We start from the raw sequence: 23,282 nt of genomic DNA, 5'->3' as shown, positions 1-23,282 counted from the left end.
AGAGGTATATACCATGAACCAAGGTATTATTGCCAACGACACTTGGTAATATATCACTCAATGTCGACAGACAATGGTCTATGTTTGGATATAGCTCATCTATCACCTGACAGAGGCATAGTGTAAGCAGTCACGTGACACATAGATTTTATCGATACTGTGTAACACCTATTTATGAAATTGATAACTTTCTGTATAATATAACTATTAACATTTATTTGTTTGCGTAATTATTGTAGTGGAATTTAGCTATTTGGATTGTTTTATCTTAGAGTTAAAAATATAAAATATGGCGGCCCATGATTTTAAGGACTTTATGGTAAATATTATTTAAAAGGAGCTTAACTCCATTATTTTATTAATTTATTAACAGCATTCTGTAAAGTAAAAAGACATTAAAGAAATAAAATTAAAATGTTGCAAAGCAAGCAGGTATAATTGGACATTATTGCATTTCAATTTAATTTTTTTTATGGGTTGATTTAAATAAACATTAATATTTCAAATTGTGTCTTTGTTTATTATTGTCCTATTTTACAGTAATCTCTTTGGAATTAAATTGTTTAAAGGTTATGTTTAAAAAGTTTGCTTATTTATTACCCATTAAATGAAATTATTGCACTTTAATTCTAAACATGGCATGATTTTAGAGACCAAATTTGGCATATTTTGTCTGATACCTCAGAAATGAGTGGTCTAACAGGTCTCCATTTTCACTTCATTTTAAAATTAATACCTTAAATTTTACAACTATATTTACATAATATAAACATCAGTTTCGCTTTATTTCCGTCCATTTTTAGAAAGTCGAAAAAAAACTTTTGCACAGGAAGCCAAACAGGGGTGTCCACTAGTTTGAGTAAAAATAATTAATCAAGTACTTACATTGATGCAATAAATATTAAATATTTTATCACGCAGAATATTTGGAATGAGATAAGTTTATTTAGTTTCATATCGTAGTGAAGTATAATTTTAAAAATGAAATTTAAAATATTCATTCTTACAACAGTGAAATTTTATAAATTTCACATAAATATTAAATTCACTTCATTATGAGTGCTCTAATTGTCTTTATATATAGACATATAATAATAAACAGAGGTTGGACCCGCCAAATTATACTGAATTTAATTTTTTTTTTAATGATATAACTGAAATACAAACTACCATTTCCAAAGCTAACTTTTAAATACAACTTAAATATTGTTTGAAGCACTCAATACTTACTCAAAGCTATGTAATTAAACGTGTTTTCTAAAGCACTGTATAGCGTGCACTTAATTAGGTTTTAGTACATCTAAGAAAGCTTCAAAGTTATAATACTGTCTATAATAATTTTGGTTCAACTTTGTGAGTTGGTTTTTCTTAATAATTGGTTTCTGTAATTACCTACCAGAGGCTTCTTCCTTAATCACGAGAAAATAAGATAGCTAATTACAGTTTTATAGTGTGAGGCAGATAATTTAAAAGCTTAATCTCCTACTTTTGGTTTCTTTGTTCATTTAAATAAAACATTATTAAGTGTTATTTTTGTATCAAGATTTGATAAGGTGAAATTTAATAGTTGCTCAGCATAAATCATTATCGAATGATTACAGAATTATTAAAATGCTTCTAAAATGCATTAAAAATAAATGCGTTATACTGATCTAAAAGATAGTTTAGCAATTAAAAATAAGCATTGGTTCTTTGTCTTTGTCTATAAACCTGTAGATTATAAAAGCTTTGGGTGGATTATATAGAGTGAGACAGGAAGAGCTTAAGCAAATCACTAACGGTTTGCAGCATGAAACGTATGAGAGGCCAAGTCATCGAAATTTCCAAACAGGCCTTTAATCTAATCAACGAAAACAAATTTCTAACTTAGGCAGTCTTTGTAGGTGTGTTATATGGTTATTTGACAACAATCGTGATAATTATGATTTAAAACTAGTAACTATACATGGTAAAAATTGGGTTTTGCCAATAATTGTATTTGTGGCGATGTCATAGAATTTAATTATCATTACAACAAAAAAGTTCCGATGTGACTAACTTTTCTAATGCTTAGAGGATATTTTCGGTAACTTTTGAATCCATACATTGATTTTATTGAAATTAGAAGTTGGCCATATTGTCCTCTGTATGTTTAGCGTTCGTAAAATCCCGTTAACACACTTATTCGCGTGTTATAGTGATATGGAAATGAACAATTTTAAAATAAGCATGATGAATAAACGCAGATATTGGGTTTTTTGCCTACTTGCTTAGTGTTTGCTTACAAACTATCAACATAAATAATGTAAAGCTGCAAAGGTTTAAATTAATCACGTTAACTATACCAACTAAATATCTATAGTTGATTCTAAAGAGTATTAAAAAAACTCTGAACATTCATTTCACTTTCATAATTGTTCTAGTTTTCATTTTCCAGCTACCTCCCTCTCCTACTGGCTTTCACTTGAGCTTGTATCCATTATTTATCCTCCACACGTGGGCAGAGTTGTGATGTACGCTCAGCGAGAACATGATCCTGCTTCTAGCCTTGAACGTGTCGTATTTCCTTGTGCTTTCTTTCTTTTAGCTTATAAGTATTAGCCAACCATTTATGTATGGAAATAGATATTTAATTGTTTGCATGTGTGTACAATCTTTACGTAAACATATTTTTATCTACCGACTGAGTTGTATAAAATTAAATTTTGAAACGTTAAATAAAGATTCATAACACAAATTTAATTTAAAAACTTAAATTGTTAGTGTATTTATAAAATTGAATCAACGTTCATTGAATGGTTGAATGATTAAGCTTTAACTGATGGAATTTAAGGTGCTTAGTAGTTATTTTAGGGGACATGTTTAGTGGGATTTTAAAATATTTAAAGATGCTTTATCTTTATCATATTTAGTTTTAAAGACTCAATTTCTTTAAGAAACATGACACTTTCATGTTACCCATGAAAACATAAGCATGCGTTATCTTGTACCTCAAGTGCTCATTTTATTCTAGTATATAATACAGTTATAATTTAAAACTTATTATATTGGATAAGCTGTAAACGAGTTTATATCATACTTGCAATGTTATGTACATAATACACTACTGAGTAGTGTTTGTGTCAGACAAGCTGGGGTGTTCTGGCGTAGTACATTTGTTAAGAGAGTAATGAGCACACAATGAGTGAAGAGAGTAGTTGTGAACAGTAATGAGCAAATACTCATCAGACTAGCTATATTGTGTTGAGCCTCATATCTGAGCAATCCTACTCCCAGCATGGTTATGATGGTGATCTAGTTTCTATACATGATAAGTGAAAGTGGTAAATGTACAATGATTAATATAAATACTCATTAGTCTAACTTTTGAGGTAAACCAATTGGTTGAGACGTCAGTCATAATGTTTGTGTAATTTGGTTTTATTTACGAGAATCTAAAATCATTAGTTAAGAAGCAAATAATTACTGTCGTAGATTTGTTATGCCTAGTTAATTTGGTCGGAAGCGTTCTTTACGAAAGACTAATTAATTTTTACGCGGCCAGTTTACGTTGTATGATCACACTTCATTTTCAAAGAATTTATAGGGAAATATTTTGAGCAAGAATTCGATGGTCATCTGCACTAGTTTTCGTGGAGCTTAAATGGGAAATAATTGGTCAAGATATGTGTAAAATACCTCAGTGACAGTTCAAAAAAATGTTATGGTTTCAGTGAATAAAAAAGATATCTTCCATTTTAGTGAAAAAGTTGAAATATTGCAATTAGTACTACTTGAGTTATTTTAAAATTTGACTATTTTTTATTTGTGATGCTTTTTGTACAAAACTATAGAACCAATATAGTTCATTAATAGTCAATGGTTATTAATAGGAGAACGAGCTTCTCCTATATCTTACAAATAAAAACCGATTAGCCTTTACTAACTTTCATTATATGAACATATCAACTAAAGAGTTAAGAGTAAAGGTAAAGGTAAAGGGATATCTTGTTTTACAAGGCGATTTTAGGGCTAATAAGCCTATCACTTAAACTAATCCTATTCAAGAATGGGCATTCATTGGATTTTAATATTAACAAAACCAAATTATTGGTTAGTTTGGAAAACACGTTCATGTGACGTATTACACATTTCATGTAATTATTTATTCGTTTTAAGGTGTTTTATATATTTTAATTAAATTATATTAGCTAACATATTGCAGTAATTAATGCATTTATTTCATAAATATAATCTAAACTTTAATACACGTATGAATATAATTAAAGTATACTGTTTTACTTTTTTTGCAGTAGATCATGTGAAAGCATTACTAAAACATATTATGTCTTAACATTAGACTCAACTCGTAGTAGTTAAAAAGCAGTGAATATAAATACATTCTGGTTTATTTTGTTAATTTTATCTACTAAAGCAAGTACATTAGTGTAGAATTTGTACCATTAGTTAAATCAGATACCATTCATAAATTAACACAAGAGAACACTCCCAGAATGAATATAAACTGATTTAATAAAGCGAAGTTCAAAAATCAAACCTAAGCCATCCAGTTTGGCAAATGTTCGTCATAATGAGTTTGTTACGATCAGCTATAAACCTTGTAATTGGTCTAGTGTAATTTATCCGCTATAAATTCTCTACAGGGTTATGCAATGATAATTCCAGGTTTCATAGGAGATACTCTTGTATACTTAATGCGCATACACAGTGAATATTGTGTCAGTGAATAATTATGCATTAATTATCAGTATAATCTGTTCGAAGTGGAAACTCAGTCCATTTCTAAATACTGCATTTACTTTTCCTGGTATCTCTTTGTTTCAGAAACTTCAACTATAAAGGCAACAAAGTTCACAGGAAAACCACAGTGGCTAACACAACAAGACCAGGACTTAATTGTGTAAGTTACTGATCAAAGCTTTTTCAGTTGGTACAACTATAATGATAACTCAGTAGCTAGATTATTTTATTGTAAATAGTTCATTTTTGTTATCGACTTAGTCGTTACCTATGTAGGAAATTTACATTATTCTAGCAAAGTAGTTATTTGCTAGAGTTATAGATTACTATAAATGTTCTCGTTTTTAAAAAAATTACTACCACTAATAAGTTGCAAGTGTATACCCATAATTACAAGTAATAGTTTTAATTAAAATTTTACGAAATATATGGGACAATAAATATTTCACGCATATTTCTTTAAGAAGTCTTTTGGACATTAAAGTTTCAATAATCAAAATACACGGTGTTTCAAAAATAATATACATTATTTCGAATGCTTATATTTATTAAAATTTAAGACAAAGGAATATAAAACTTTATACATATATTTACGTACCTCTCAATTCCAGATTACAGATTTTTAATATGTCTTCTATAAGCGACACGAGCAATATCACATCGATACTCAAATTCCTTCCATACTCGGGCAAGCATGTACTCGTCACTGATGTTATGGTAGTACGGATCTGGATCATCAGCTCTTCCAGTTTCTGTGGGAATTGTTGCACATACGCCTTGTCTTTAACGGAAACCCAAAGGCAAATGTCACAGGGTGTCAAATCCGGTTCCTGTGTGGCCCAGGTGAGCTCTGTCACCAGCTCTTTGATGATCAATCTAACGGTTCAGATATTCGGTTTAGTTCGAGTTTCGTGCAGATATTCACTCACTTTATGACTCCAGTGAGGGGGTGCCCCGCCTTGTTGAAACATGAAGTTGTCTTTGTGCAGTCTCGGAAACAAACAGTTTGGTAACATACCGAGATATCTCTTACCGTTAACCGTATTTTTTAAGAATCTCCTTAAAAAATTCCACACGCTTATGTTTGTCATCAGTACAGTAACATTTGTAACTTGTACGGCTTCATAACCAACCGACACCTAAAAACACGCCAAATAGTTAACGTAGACAGTTGTAACTCCAGTCTGCATGGCGAGTTGATTTCAAGGAATACTTTGGAGAGCAGTTTGAATTTGTGCAACATTCTCTTCAGGCACGAGGCGGCCGGACTCTTTATTTTACATACACATCCTGTTTCTAAAAACTGTCGATACCATCTGCGAATGTTCAACCCATTCGGGGGATCATTTTGGTACCTCAACCTGAAACGTCTTTGCACTGTAATCATGGAATTGCACTTCGCAAACCCGAGAACACAAAATAATTTCTGTTGCGGAATAGCAGTTTTAAACAAATACGGTTACCAAGATAAACATAAGACAACTGATATCTAACGGCTATTAATACAAACTAGACTATGTATTCGTTTCTCCAATAGCCGAGCCGTGGCACAGCGATCGATAGTACGAACATAATAAAACTTTGTAGTGAGTATATTCTTCTTGAAACACTCTGTATTTGTGCATGAAAGTAATAAACGTATAGTTATTTATTAAGTTTTATTTAACTTAGTATATAAGTATAAAGAACGCAGTTCTTTGTATAACTTTAGGTTACGGACATCATGAATGTCCCTAGCGTTACAGCATTTCATTTGCATTCTAAAGCACTAAACCAGTAATTGTTTAATGGATACTGTTTCCGTCCTCTTTACATATCCTTAAATGTTAGACTTTCTGATCCCATGTGTTAAATATTTGTTCGAAAATGCATATAAAGTTCTAATATAAAAATAATTGTTCAATAAAACACCGATTGTTTAACATAAAAATTTCATTTCGATATCCGCTCACAGTCCAGTTGTATAATCTACGTATGTCTGTCCTTTGTGATAGTCTATGGATTCAGGGCATGCTAATGAAGCAATCAGACAGAACAGATACACTCTAAGCTGACTTGTCCGCTCAATGTTCAGCCGTATAATCTAAGTATGTCTGTCTGTGTTTGATCATCTGTGGATCCAGGGTATTCTAACGACACAATCAGACACAGATCACATACACTCTAAGCTGGCTGATCCGCTTATAGTTCAGCCGTATAATCTAAGTACATTTGAGCGTGTTGATCATATGTAGGTCTAGGGTATGGTAATGAAGCAATCAGACACAGAACACATACACTCTAAGCTGTCTCGCTCGCTCACAGTTCAGCCGAATAATCTACGTATATCTGTCCGTGTTGATCATTTGTATATACTATCTCATTATTTTGTGTCAAATAAGAACCTACGAAATTTAGACCTACTGGAATATAGAAAGAGATAAAAATATTGAAATTAAATATTAAAAGTTCATAGGAGTTCCATTATACCAATTAGTACATTTAAAACAGCTGAGATTTACTGATTTTCATGTTAAATAAATAAACTGGTGCAGTTAGTGTGTTTTGGTGTAGATATATATGTAAGTAGAGAGAGGTAATAAATAGTATAAGATCTCCAAAAAAAACAGCAAATAAAGGGAATGCTACTTTTTTGTGATTTAATGTTATGATGATTATCCTATGACTATATACAGACAATAATAAAATTTCAACGTGTATAGAAACCGAAGTCCTTCTCTTCAGATATATTTCATATACGTACAGGAGAAACTAATATCTTCAGCTCATTTGAGGTGGGTCTTATTTGAAATAAAAAAAAAAAAACTTTAAGTCTCTTTAGGGGAAATATCTTCAAAATCAAACAAAAACTGATTGAAAAAACTATTCTAATGTCTTAAGTACTTGACTGAAAATAGAACGTAGAGGTGAAAATAAATATCAGTTTTCTTTGCAATTAGGTTTCTCGTCATATTGTGCATTTAAAATTAAATATTTTTAAACCTATAGTTCCATTAAAACTTAAAAAATAAATACTTCCATAATTTAAACACTTCGTCATTTGTTTGGGAATTAATTCTATTGTATCCAAGCAAACTTCAATTTCATTAAATTCGGCGTGTATTTCATTTATCTGTGGTACTTATATATTAAATCAAGCGTTATACCTCTATTTCGACAGGTTTACAAATGCTGTTTATTTCAAAATTGGTCAACCCTTAAAGTATTTTTCTAAATTTAAAAACTTGTTTAATACTAGTTATTGTGAAAACTAGATGATACTATTGTATACATTTACGACTGTAAATACATATTGAAATGGAAATAAATTTTGAATTATAACTATGATTTATCTTATAAAATTAATATAAGTAAACATATATTTGACGGAACATAATAGGACATTTATACGTAAACAAAATGTTGCCCCGCAAATACTGTTAAATTATATAAAAACCAAGTATCCTGGTTTGAAGCATCCATTAGCGGCCTTCAACTATTGGACTCTGTTCTGCTTTTCACATATTTTGTGCATGTTTTGATGGAACATTTATTTCAATAAACGTTTAATCTTATGAAAAATAATGGGCGAAACATTCATGATTCCCTAATACAAAGGAATGCTCTTTATAATCATAAAAATAATATTTAACCCAGTAAACAAAAATTATAAATTTGTTAATTATCCTTCCAGTACATTTGAAATATGTAAATTTCATAACTTATATATTAATCTTGACAGAAATATTGTTATTTAATGGATTAGTATTGGTATTTTTATTAATTTATGTGTATACCAAATATAATTATAACTAAACAATGTGGAGTTTAATAATAGTTAATAAGTTACATGTTTCCGATTAATTTATTCAATCTTTCCAGATTTACAAACTTAACTAAAATGTCTCTTTTCCCACATTTAACTTCTTAAAAAAGGCACTTTTCACGAGATTTGTGAAATTTCAACCAAAAGCTATTAAAACAGATAATACATATCTGTTAATATATAAAGTTACCAACCTCTGTCTTAATGTGTGGATTGTGTGTGTGTGTAATTTATATTAGTAGGCTGCTTAATAAAAAAATATTTACATTTGGTTTGAGCCAATTCTATATCTCTAGTTTATTATTTTCATAAAAATATATTGTTTTAAATTCTAAAAGCTTATTTATGTCTGATATCACAAAAATCGATTATTTTTATGAAATAACGGTTACACCTTTCTTAAATATTTTTCAGATGTAGGCCTAAGTAAGGAAAAGTTATATGTTTGGCCACTTCATAAATATTATTTATTTGAAACGTCTCGCCAACGAGTAGCGTATATTTTACATTAAAAATTATATTTTCTAAAAATTATAAATTTTTTCGAATCCTTTTAGACAGAAAGCACTATAGAATGGTAAATCAATAGACTTGCTCTTCAGTCGTTGTCGCGTAAAGCCATTTATGTAAATGTCTCTTACCAACGTACTCACGGCTCATCTACATTAAAGCTCTCGGGATCGACATGGAAACAGTTTTGATTTAAACGTTTATGCTTATCAAAACTTATTGCTTTTAACAAATTAGTTTTGATAAGAGTCACCAAAAATAATATGAAACACAAAGATGGATTTTATCAAACACAGGATTTAATTTTAGACAGAAAAAAATATTTGTAGTGTATTTTAAGTGTTTTTCTTCTGAACATAACACATAATTGCAAAATTTAGAAAATATTAATAGTTTCATAATTAGTTAGTTTGAATAAAGTAATAACAAATTAATTGTACAGCACTTTTGATTGTTTTGTAGATTTTTTCGTATTAACGTATGTTATCAACAAGAGAATGAAATAAAGCCTCGTAGTAATATTATTAGTATCTACATAATACCGTATAGCCTGGTCTAGTGTATGTGGATTCTAGTGATTCCGTAAAGTACGTTAGGATTTTTAATTTGCAACTTTTAATCGATAATTTTATATATTCAATTTGCAGTAATAAAAATATAGTGAAAAACTACTAATTATATGAATCCTAGTGTAGAGTATTGAATTTAAACATTATAGAAAATCCAATTTTATTCTAAACTAGTTAAATATATATATATATATATATGATAAATGTTTCTGTAACAGATTAGTGATCATTATTTTCTGTTAATATATTGCACCTAAAAAATTGACAGTTATAACAAAAAATATGAACAACGGAAATAGTTTTAGATATTTATATCAACAGATTCGTTGCTAAAGGCATAACAGAACTTCACAATCCACCACACTTCAATACCAGATGACAAGATTGAATAAAACATGACACCTTGCCTGCAGCCACGAATATTCAACTCTGTTTCTGCAACATGGATATCGGCACCGACAGCTCACACCTGTACATATCTGGAAATCAGTCTTATGTAACTACATACATTGTCAATGTATGAGTTGTAATGTAGCTATAATAAAACACTACTAATAAGAAGTTTTGCGACACAGCTATGAAAACAGTTTATTTTACAGAAATTTATAAAATATCACACTAAAATTTATTATTAATTTATTAACTTAAAAATTTCATGATAAACCGTCACAGTATCCTCTATTCACTAAAGTTTTTCCTTGTTTTTCTCGATGCCGATATGATTAAAACTTGATAATAGTAATTCAACCAGAATTACTTTTTGGGATACAGAAATAAAAATCCCAGTGGAATAAGGTTTACCATTTTCAAACAATAAATACGAGTATTAACCGTCTAGATGCCAAATCGTTCGGTGGTGAGAAAGGATTTACTTAACTCTTTTGTATCAAATAACAACTACAACATTGGTAGAAATTAACGGATTAAAGTGCATGATTTTGTCGACTTTCAACATTTTTACTATTTAACACTGAAGTTATATGTTAAAAAGTGTATTTTCACTGCTCAACCTCCTACCATGAGTCTCAAAATTACTTAATAATAGATAAGTGAAATAGTATTATAAACGAACATTTCAATTGTAAAGTATGTTAGGAACAATTATCGTACCTTGGAATTAATTGAATCCTAACTTTTGTATTGAATGGCTGTTCTTCGAACTAAAACTTCGTTATTTTATATGCACATGTTTCAGGAAATCATTTTCTGAGTTTGCTCTATAATGATATGTTTGAAACACATACCACTTTAACACGTTAACTATGAATAGTCTCGTTAAAGGTTTCGGTCGTTAATTGTTAAATTTGTTTAATTCGATTCGCTGATAGAAATTAAAAGATAGTGAAGAAAAGAATAAGTACTCCGGTCCAGATATATTTACCTCAATTCAGAAAAATCAGGGCTTAAAGAAAATCGCCCGTGAAGTACACGTAAGTGAATGCCCATTCGTTGTCTTAAGTTGCCCAACTCTCTGGATAAAAACCACAGAATGCTCTTGCTCAGACTTCTGAAACTTTGGACCTCATAATTTTTCCAAACTTTTCCTTCCTTGGCCATTTACTTGATTGGTTCGTTTGTTCACCATTCTAAAGCGATGATTTATCTTATTTCTTCAAAATCTAGATTAACTTATTGAAACAAGTAACTAAAAATAAAAGTACACTTATGTATTCGCATACAATTTAAGAAAACAGCTTTAAGCACGCTCTCAATAGAATTAATGACACTTAATCAGCTCAATTTTAACCTCTAACTATTTTACTATGTAGTAAATCACTACATAAAGGTGATTTTAAATTAGTCTATAGGCTGAATACCTTGTTTCTGATTTGTTTTATAGGGATAATTCAAAATATCTTGGGGTCTAACCTAAAGTTTTGGATAAGAAAAGTTTGTATTATTGTCACTTATCTAAAAAATTACGTGAAGTGCTCATTTTGGGGTCGAAGGTGCAGGTTTTTTTTAGATGATGGTGTGCCGTTTTGAGCATGAGAATATTCTCATTAGCACAACTTCATTCCTTTACGCGATATAGTAGTTACATGCTTACTGTATTTGTCTGCCATAAAATCTAACGGTAAGAGAATTTTTTTTAATCTTACAAAAGGATTTAGTTGAAGATTATAACATATAACATGTTAATATGTTAAATAGAAGGAAATTAATGTTGTTTAAAAGGAGTAGTAAAATTGAATCGCAGTTAAAGTTGTATTCAATCGAAAACACTTATTTCATGGCCGTTGATAAAAAGTTGATTATTGATCGTATTCTACTCTATTTGAGAGAGGCGTATGATGTATTCGTTAGGTTGTGTGCTAAACTGATGGCCCGATACCCGTTATTTTAATACGAACGCTCTGACGACACCTGTTTCCACTACTAGCATTGATTTATATGACTATACGAGTATTATTATGACATACTGTTGCAATTACAAATTAATTATGTTACACCGATCAAAAGTTAATTATCTTGCTTCTTGGTCAAATGATAGTGAATGTCACTTCATGAGATTTGTTTGATCTTTAGTGAATATTTAGATTGATCTTCTGGTTAACAAAGACGGCAACGAGACAGTTGCAGGATAAAAAAACTTGTAAACAAACTGACTACAATTGTGTGAAATTTTATGTTGGTGAAATCAGTTTTTTATTTGGATATGTCTATGGTAAATTGATACCTCTCTAAGACAACTCATCTCAATACAGAATTGTAGAAAAGCTATTTTTGATCACTGAAATCTTAGGCACTTAAAGTAGGCAATTTAGGTAATTTTTTAATGATGCCCGAATAAAAACTGCTAAAGATAAAAATTTGAAATTTTTACAATACGAAGATTATGTATAGTTTTTGGGAGTTAAAACATATTTTAAATATTTCAAATAATGAATTTTTCCTTAATTATAATACAATTTCTTTTACCATTAACGTGTTACTGTCATTCTAAAGCTAAAATGCTTTGCAAGAAAGTATTTTAAATTCTTATCCCAACGTTTAATGACATATAGCGAAAGTTGAGTAAATTCATACTGTTTGTTATTCATGAAAACTATTCAAGTACACAGTACATAGTCAAACAAGAATCTTAGTGCAAACTATGATTCTAACCTATTTTCGTTTAGTATATATTTGACCTCAAATTGAATATTTTTCCACTTAGTTATTAAGCACCTGAAACGATTGGTGGTTTCATAAACATTTAGTAGATGTTTTCATACATATTGCAATCAGACAATATTGCATACATGAAATAAACATTTTATAAATCATTACGTCATATAAAACCAAAGTTCGAGTATGGGTACCTTTATTTTGCGAATTATGTGTGAACAAGTACAAATCATTAGTTTTAAAACACTAGTCCTCACATAGGTCTTCATTGTATGTACTTAACGTCTTTTAATATTTACTAAAACACCTGAAAAAACCAAATACCATGAATTTATGTAGATTTCCTATTTTAGAAAATGTGTTATATCGTATCAGTTAATTAGTATTTAGACACGATGATGATGGTGCCTGTGTTTATCTCGACAATGAGTTAAACTATAAACTTGAAATGTGTTTATTTTGCTTAGTTAACATTAAATATTCACGCAAACTTCTCTTTTGTATGTTTGCTTAGTGAGCTGTGTCTGCTTTCTGCTAGGTATCTCAAGAAGGAGTAAAGCTTTGGATTTAAAATGTCGCATAGACAACTTCGGATGTACCTCAATAATATTTGTATTTGTAGAATTGAAATGTTTCGATCAACTTCAATGAACATACACAAGAATTAGTTCGATGAAGGTTTATGACGACTATCCATGGGATCTGACTAAAATGTATTTGAAGTATATCACTCCGTAGGCGGCAGATTTTCTCTTCTGTCTGCCTGGAGTCTGTAAAACGTCTTTCCTGTCTATTTGCCAGTCTGCCTTTCCGCAGAACTCCTTGACAATGAAAGGGCTCCAAAAATAAAGTAAAAAATAAACAATTGTATGATGTGTTTTAAGTTTGATTGAAAACTCAGTGAAATGACCTGATGGTTTGTAAGCGTCATGGATGAGATAGCTCTATAAACTGAGCCCGAAGATATTCTGCAGACAGATTTATTTGGTCCAGGCAACGAGGTGAGAGGAACGATTTGGATCGTAAACAGGAATTACGGCTATTTGCCAACTTCCATGAGGCACAGCTCCATTGGCAGGTCCTACAGAATTAGTTGACAACATTTTGTGATCCATTTATTTTTATATTTTCTTGTAATGAAATCAAAACTGTTTTATTAACTAAAAAGATACTTTACACTCTAAATTAAGATTGTTATTATTATTATTATAAAGTATGTGATATATTGTATTACAAAAATAAAACTACGCTGACTAATAAAATAGGAACTAAGACAAATCGCAACCGTGTTTGTAATACAATACATTGCGCACAACACAAAAATATCCAGGATTATTTCATACTTATGTAATAGCTCCCGGTTAATTGTTAGGAAGACTTATTAGCCCTTAATTCATTTGTTGAAATAAGACTTCCTTTACCGTTTATTTTTTATCGTCTAGCCACATTATATTGAATCTGGTTACATTCTTGGCATGCGCGTATAAAATCAAAATTATAAATTTCGTTAAAATAGCATGAATATAAAACTCATTACACTATAATCGCTGAATTAGGTTTTTATTAAGGGGCGAGGTTTCCTCAGTTCCAATTGAATTCAATAAGGAATTTTGATATAATATATATTAGGAAAGATAGACAGGTGAATACTTTTAAAATTACTTATAATATATGTATACTTTAAATATACTTTAAAAATACTTTAAATTTACGTTTATTAACAAGTTCAAAATTAAAATCAGTTTAAAAATTGTATAATTTAAATAATTAGATTGAAATATATGTAGGTGTACATTATTAGATTTTCATATTTATATTATTTAGTATGACTCTCCTTATATATGCTCTGGCTCGTTTGAACCTAATATTTTTCATATAAGTATAATCTTGTAAATGCGTTTGTTTCTAAATTGACCTAGGATGTTAACCCCAGTCCTATCTAAAAAGTATGTCAAATAATTATACTAAATCGCTAGTACCCAATAACATTACATATTTGTCTTCAATCGTTAACAATTTCATTATCACTTTCCTCTGATAAACTATATTTATTCCATCTCTGAAGAAAATATTAAAAAGGTATTTATACAGCCACTCAGCATACTATAAAACAAATAACTACTAAAATTGCATGAATACGTTATAAAATTAAAACCGATAAACCCCAAATATTTATACTCTTATTTAAAAGCAAAAGGGGCCACGGGGTGGGCCTTAAGCCCCCAAACAACTTGAAACTGATAAAACAAAATTATTATAAACACACATGATGAAAATTAGTCTTTAAAAGGGAAAATCCTTAATATCAAGAGAAATGAAGCACCATAAAGCTCTTATGGAGGCACATTAAAGAACTACTGGGGTACCGCAGCACCCCAAGGGCTCAGCATCCCTTTTAACACGAGCGAGCCCTTAACGTGGCGTAAACTAGTATTTTATTATTTTAAGACCTCATAGGACCTATAGAAAAGATCAATGGCAATTCTTTGGAATTTAAATTCAGTTGATTCTAAAGAGTATCAGACAACTAGATAATAAATCTCGGCATTAAAAAAATTGCACACGTTTCCCTCAGATAGTTGTTTAATTGCCAAAACTAATTCAACGAAATCTGCTTAAAACAGACAATTAATACCCATTCATCACAATACTACCCAAGCTAAAATTGAATCACAGCGTCGATTGACACATACGTAACAAAAGCACATTGATAGTAAGTTATGCACAGTAAGTAAATGATTGCTATGTACATTGAAAATTCAGGTAACCATTAACATGCAAATCACCGACATATTCAATATATTACCTTTCTAAACGGCTACAAATGGATTGTGCAAGGTATGGAGTCCCCAGTGTGAAGTTGGTCCCAAAGGAAGCAGATACACTGTTTGGTTTAATACTTCTACATCCTGTATTTAATGTTTATGTGAAACCGGATTGGAAAAAGTACATAAACTCAGAATTAAATAATATTTTTTAATGTCTAATGGTAATAAAGTTAAAAAGTAAAATAATTGTTATATTCTTTATAGTCCTAAGATTAAGGTATATTCTTACTAAATGTAGTTTTCTTGTTAACAAGCTTACTCCATCCTTTCACAATATAGGTGGAAAAATATTTTAAATATTCTTCTTTAAATTCATTAAATATTGTTGTGCTGCCATAAAACAATGTTTACACAGAGTTTATGATTGTTGAATCATCAACAATCTCTGTGCGTTTATATTTTGCAACTTGGGACCAAGATATGATTTTTCGTTACTTTAGAGTCCAGTGGGGAATAGCCGTACCCATGCAGTAATAACAACTATAGTGCAAAGTACATTTAACATCTAGTAATTCCAGTACTAAAATAGAATAAATTGGGTTTGAAACAACAGAGTTTTCAAATATATTTGCATTTAAATAATAAATTTATTAGTATTGATTAAATTTCAACTAACTCTATTATCACCTCAAAATATTTTTTAAAAACATTTGGTTTGTTTTATTGTCAGTCAAATAATTTAAAAATTGAGAAATTTTCATCAAAGAAGGCGTAGCAAGAGAATGGTCAATTTAGTTCCTGTAAATGGAAAAGGCAATCTACAAATAAAGGGCTTGTTTAATTAAAAAGTGAGCATATTTGTTTTTAAAGAACTAATTGGATTGATGTGTTGACTTTTATCGCTCAAAGCCGTCCGGTTTAATAACAGTAAAAAATTGCAAAATTTACGGCATAAAATACTCACCTCCCAACTCACATCCTGATATTAGGCCGATAACAGTATTTTTATGATTTATGCATATAGCATTCATAAACTTCATTCATGTCATATATATTATTTATATTTCAGTGTAGTAAATTTTTTCAAAAATGTTTATGATTTACACAGAAATGTGTGTCACAAGAAAATTCATCCTATTTGTTTATACAATGTTAAAATTATTGTAAACTCATATTGAAATTCTTGAAACTTAATGCGATGAATTAAATTAAGTTAGTTCAATTCTTTGAATTGAAAAAAAAACGGGTTAGACAACATTAAAATTGTTGTAATTTGATTTTCTGTAAATTAACAAAGAATACCAGAACGTAAGATTAAAATCCACACAACAAAATTAAAATTTCCCCCACTGAATCTTTTAGGGAATTATAAATATATATGTTGTTTTTTCTAACATTTGATTGTTTCAAACTTTGTGTTTTATCAAGGTATTCTGAAATATAAGAACTTAAAATAAAAATTGTACTTTGTTTCCGTCCGCATAAAGGTGTTCTCTACTACACAAAACGTAGAAATATTATGTTTCACCTTGTATTACTACGGCAGCCAGGTGTAATATAACCATTATGTGCTAACAGACGGTAGCTTTGACTAGTGGCTTGTGAGATATGGTTATCGACGTTGCTGCTCATAGCTTGGAACTTCAATTTCAATTTATGTTTATTGAAAACTGTCTGAATAATTAATATAGTGCAGAGTATTCCTTCAAGATATTAAAATACTTTAATTTATTTTAGTAGACTAACCCGGAGGATAGCCCAGCGCTCTGATTGGTCGAGAGCAGGTCACGTGATCCAAGATGGCGGCTAAGCCCCGCCCCCTGACGTCACTCCCCACGGGAAAAATCCCTCACACGCGGGAAAAATGCGGGAAAAATCCCTCACGCGCGGGAAAATATCCCTAACCTCAAAAAAATGGCGGGAACCAAAAAAAAGTGGTGGGAACTTTGAAAAATCAAATACTTACATTGAAAAAACTTGTTTATTTTAAAAATTTTAAGAAAAAAACAATGGCATCCTCCCGTGGATGATCACCCGACAGATTGGACAACGTAAGAGCCTATGGGCACATTGTGGGCACAGAGTGTGTCCACAAGGCCTCAACCCTACCGTCGGCAATCTGTCCATACAGACACAGCAGCGAACGTGCCTAGCCGGGGGCGACGGTTCCGGTTCCTCAGGGTCGATGTCGTAGGGATCCCTCGAGGCCGCCGACTCCATGCTCTCGCCGATGCCGATGAGCAGACCCTCCAACGACGAGCGCACTTCCCTCCAAAGCGCGTACGCTATCACGAGGCTCTGGTCACGGAGCGTCTCGTCGAGAAGATGGTCAACGAGCCAGAGTATATCCCTGAGCTCGGCCCTCAGGGTGGACATCGCAACCAACGCCCCCACAGTGCACGCCACGGGAGCCGCTGCTGAGGAAGCGGCATCATCTGGAGAGGGAGCCTGCGGGCTGCGGCCCGGGGCGGTGATGGAGACGGTGGTAGAGGTATACCCGTGATGGCAGCCTCCAACACTTCCCAGGGTCCCAGCAGAAGGTCCTCAACCGCTGTGTCATTGAGAGGCCTCTGCCTCGGCCTCGGTCCAAAAGCCCACGGGTCAGGAGACTGCAAAAAAAACAAACCGTAGGAAAATAGCAAAAAACACGAGACGGACAAAACAAGGAAGCCAATTGTACTTACACCGGGTATCAGGTTCTCCACGGTGGCATCCGAGTCATACTCCTGGAAAGAAAAAAACAATTCAGCCCGTAACGCAAACAAACACGCATACAAACACAAAACCAACACAAGCGCACACGTACCTCCACACCGTCATTAGGGTCAGGCGACAATGGGGAGTCCTGGACCTCGGGGTGGGGATCGGGCCGGGGGTCATCATCGTTGCCCTTCAAAAAAAAACAAATTGTACCCAATCGGAAAAACGGAATATAATTATTAATTCTATAATAGTGATAATAACATTACCACCAATCGAGGGGCTTTCCGTGGAGGCGGTTCGTCGTCGTCACCAGCAACGAGGGGTGCTGCAACGACAAGAAGGCCCACCAGTAGCAGCAAGGGAGTGTAGCCGACTCCGGGAGGCAGGCGTGCTCGGCAGAGAATCGCTATCAAGGCCATAGACACAGTCATAACTCCCACGGATAACGCCAACACAAGGTGCCTGCAACTGTACATGATTGCACAATGCTGGATACATTCGCAGCAGTCGCTTATATGCAAGCGCAACGTACCCCCCACAACACGTGCGTTTGTCCTTGTTGCAACGTGACCCAAGTTTCCACACCACCCAAGGGGTAGGGTCCCGGCGCGTTAGGAGATATTTTACGTGGCTCCTTCCCCAGTAGGCCTATCCACGTGTGTGTAAAGAACCCCAACCATCGCTCTTTACGGTGGTAGCCACTCCATAACAAATTTGCTACCTCCCAACATATTTTTTATTTTACAATGTTTGTATTTTTTTTTTTGTAATCCTTGCTAGTGTAACAAGCCGCTTTACTCGGAGAAGCCTTTCAATGCAACCCGTAAAACACTCGCAAAGAAACATTTTGTTTTTTAGTATATTTTTTACATCTCTTTTTTAGCAACTAGAGCGAGGCTCGTACCCCTGGACTTACGGAGGTTAGGCCTGCCATAGAGGTATCCAAACACACACACAACCGCCCCCGGACTTACGGAGTTTAGGCCTGCCGTAAGAGCAGTTGAAAACCCCAGGACTTACAGGTTTTACGCCAGCCTTAGGGGCTTGCCACTCACTCACCCCGCCCTAGAGCCTTTTTTAAAGCACAAGCATATGTACAGTCACTATTATGTTGAGGTAAAATACAGTGAGCATCGGAAACAATAGACTCCTTACTATCTACAATATTCCTATCAACTACGTTATCGTGAAAACGAGACAAAAATCGAACTTTTTCTAACCCCGTAGTATATACAGTAGAGAAGGGTTTACAGAGAGCGCGGACGATATCTTCGTCAAAAGGGATCCCTCCGTCATTCCAATTAATATGATGAAAGTGACGCACCAACCAACGGGCGGTTCTAGCCGCTTTTGAATCTAATTCGGTTACGCTGTACGGGGGTTTGAACACTATGTGTGAGCGAAACAGATGACTGACCACAACAAACTCCTTCACAATAAACCGGTTCTCATTATCCTTGAATGCATGAAACTCCACTATCGCTTCCATTTGGCCAGCGTTTAAAAAAGTTCAACCTCCTGGACCAGTCTGCAAAGTACGGGACTAGGGATGTCGTTATACTCCACGTCCTCCTCCTCCTTCTCGCCAGCCAGCAGACACCGAACAACAGTCTTAGCTGACACCTCGATGGAAAAGTCTGCTAAGACTGGCTAAGGCCAGGCTGACACCTCGACGTTGGTAGGTCTGGCCCTAACGCGTAACACGCTAGCAACGACGCTCCGTAGTTTAAATTATTTTACACTGTTTCAACTTTTTAATTCCCAGTTTTAAGTTATAGGATACCCTTGTTTATTACTTTTGCTTTTAAACTGAATTCGGACGATCGATATCTTTGTGAGTAAAATATAAATTAGTAATAACCAAACTAACAAGGTTATACCTGCATCTAGACACAACAGGTTATTGACGTAACTACGGAGAGCCGCGCTTTATGGACAACTAGTGTACCGTTTATATCAAGTAGCAACTGTAGCTGAACCGGTAAAGCGCCAGCCTTTCAAGTTGACTTACCCCGGATCGAAACCCACTTCATGCGTTATCTTTTTGCCACGCTGGAGTTTTAACAGAGAAAACTTTAAAAATAAATTATCATTATTTTAATGCAACTTTTTAACTTTTTAAATTCTTTTAATATTTATTATTAATATATTTATTCATTATCGGTGTTTTGTAGTTTGTTATTTAATATCTATATTCTATTTCGTGTTATTGTATTTGTTAAAATTTTATTTTATTTATTATATTTATTTCTATACATCTACTAATAAGATGTTTAAAATTGAACAAACAAAGACTGGTAAACCCTGTATAGTTTTTAATAATGTCAAATACAGGCAGCATAGGACTTTGAAAAGTGGAGAGTTATCTTGGCGCTGCCTTGGAAAAAGTTGTGGCGCATCAATTAAAACCGATGAAAATATTACAAGAGTGACGGTTTGTAATAGCAAACATAGCGGTGTACACCCTGTTACGATGCGTTATCTCTTATCACCGCATCGCAACACTCGAGCTGTAGCGACCACTCCGTCGACGGCGCCGCCAGGACCCGACACTCCAAGATCTGGCTCATCGACTGCATCCGCCTTAACATCGGTGCCTGACACTCCACCTGCACTCGACACACCGTGTACACCTTGCACAGGGCCTGTCTATTCCACCCCTGGCCAGGTATCCGTGCTGACCGTCACACCGAGTGGGGGGCTCCCATCTGGTTCACCTGACGACCTGGTAGAGGAGATCTTTATACTTAGAAAAGAGATAGAGCGCCTCAAAAACGAGTATCAAGGATTGTTGAACCACACAATCGAATCTGACACTCGTTTGCTCCAGTTCACCGACGAGATCTTCACGGTGAACAACTCGCCTCGCGTCAACCAGATCGTCCGCGCTTCCGCGACAGTGGACTGCGGGATACAGTGCGAGCTCCCGCTCGACCCACCGTTGGAGCCCGCATCTCCCGCTGTAGACTTCGGTGCACAGTGTGACCTGTCACAAAACCCTGTTTCTTCTGTGGTGTGCAGGTGTGCAGACAGCACTGAGCTTCTAAGTGAATTTAAAACCACAATAGAAGTACTGGAAGCTGAAAACCAGTGCATAAAAAATCAACTGCAAACTTGTGAGTACATGGTATCTAGTTGTTCTCAGATGTGGTCACAAGTTAAAACAAAGAAACCGGCATATCCTGGAAATATTCAAAACAAATCGTCATTGCAATCACCAAACAAAATTAATAGTCTACCGGCCCACAAATATATAGAAACAAATGTCCCTACAATAATAACTACAGAAAGAAGGCATAAAATTAATAACAAAAATAGACATTCCTTTAAGACATCCATTCCCAACAGTAAAACAATAATTATTAATGGCGACAGTCACACCCGGCATATCACGGGCCTTGTGCGGGAGTTGACCGACTCTGCGACCTCGATTGGCGGCGTGTGCATGCCTGGTGCCCGACTGCTGGACATAATCAAGCTGAACCAGTCATCCCCTGGACCTGGACCTGGACCTCGATGTGAGGTACTGATTGCCGGCACAAATGATTTGGCAGTCGGTGCCCAGAGAAATATATACCGCCACCTAGAAGGATTTATTGCTGCCCGACAAGCCGATGCCGAGTTCGTCATTGCCACCCTGCCGCACCGTCATGATCTGCACCCAGACCTTCCTGTCCACGATGAGACCGTCCTCGTCAATGCTTATATCGAGGAACTGGCTGCCCGATATAATGCCAGAGTGCTAAACTTGGGGGGGATCGGCCGAAAGTTCTTCACTAGGCACGGACAACACCTCACAATGAGGGGCAAGCGGCTGCTGGCTAGGATGATTGTGAGGATCGCATCGGAGAGACCTCTCAAGACTGCCGGTGCACCGGGCCTGGCGATTCCAACTGTCTCCTCCTCTCCCACCATTAGCCAGGTGCCAGCTGCTGTCAACCCTCAGCACCAGCACTCCGGAAGACTGCAGCACATTTCATACGCTGAAGCTCTGAGGAAATACCCTGTGCTGGACAGTGACGATAAGTCCGGATCTGCTGCGGCCGTGCCACGGGGAGTCAGCGGAGCTCAGGCGGCTTCGATGTCGCCCGGAGGCGGGGTTCTTGCTGGTGCCACAGAGGCCTCCGAGTACATATCGCCAACTATACGACAGACTGACTCGCAATCGACTTTTTTAGGGAGCCCACTTTTCGGCAAAGGGCTAAGTTAGCCAACTCAAATCGGTGTAAACAAAAAATACACAATAATAATTCATTACGACTGCTTCATCAAAATGCCCAATTAGCAACTAACAAATTGGAAGAACTTCAACTTATGGCTGAAAAACTAAAAACAGATATTCTCGTTGTAACCGAAAACGGTTTTAAACAGTGAAAATATTGGTCTGTGCAAAATTCAAAATTATAAATTGGCAAACTCATACTGCAGACAGGTCTCTAAGGGAGGCGGTGTTGCTATTTTCTTAAAACAAAATTGTATCTTCACAAACTTTACAATCAAAGAAAACGTCTGAAAAACATTTTGAAGCAGTCGGGGTCAAACTTGAAACAAACAAATCAAAATTAGTCGTCGTAGGCATATACAGGTCTCCTGGAGGAAACGAAGACGTTTTCTTTTATAGTTTAGAAGCTTTACTTACGGACCTGGGTAAACAAAAAAATTACATTCTGATGGGTGATTTTAATGTTGATGCACTAAACAACAATCACCCATCTACCAAGCGTTTAGTCGATTTGCTAAGATCATTTGATCTTGAACTGTTGGTGAAATCTCCAACGAGAGTAACCACTAATACTCAATCGGCTATAGACAACATTATTACTAATATCTCTGATGTCGCAGTGACTGTGGTCAATACAGCAATCTCTGACCACTATGGCCAAGAGGCTATTATCAGAGGTAAACTATTCAAAAAAGAACCGAAAATTCCCAAAACAATAAGAGACACAAGGCCTGGAAATATTGCTCTCCTCAACGCCTCCCTTTCTAAAGAAAAATGGGATTTTCTAAATTCGATACAACCGGTAGAACAGCAGTTTAAAACTTTTAATGAATATTTAAATTTCCATTTCAACACCTGTTGTCCTACTAAAACAG

This window comes from Homalodisca vitripennis, chromosome 3 (genome assembly GCF_021130785.1).
Source record: "Homalodisca vitripennis isolate AUS2020 chromosome 3, UT_GWSS_2.1, whole genome shotgun sequence".
Classification (NCBI taxonomy): domain Eukaryota; kingdom Metazoa; phylum Arthropoda; class Insecta; order Hemiptera; family Cicadellidae; genus Homalodisca; species Homalodisca vitripennis.
The sequence above is the reverse complement of the archived record's forward strand: the minus strand, read 5'-3'. Positions refer to the sequence as shown.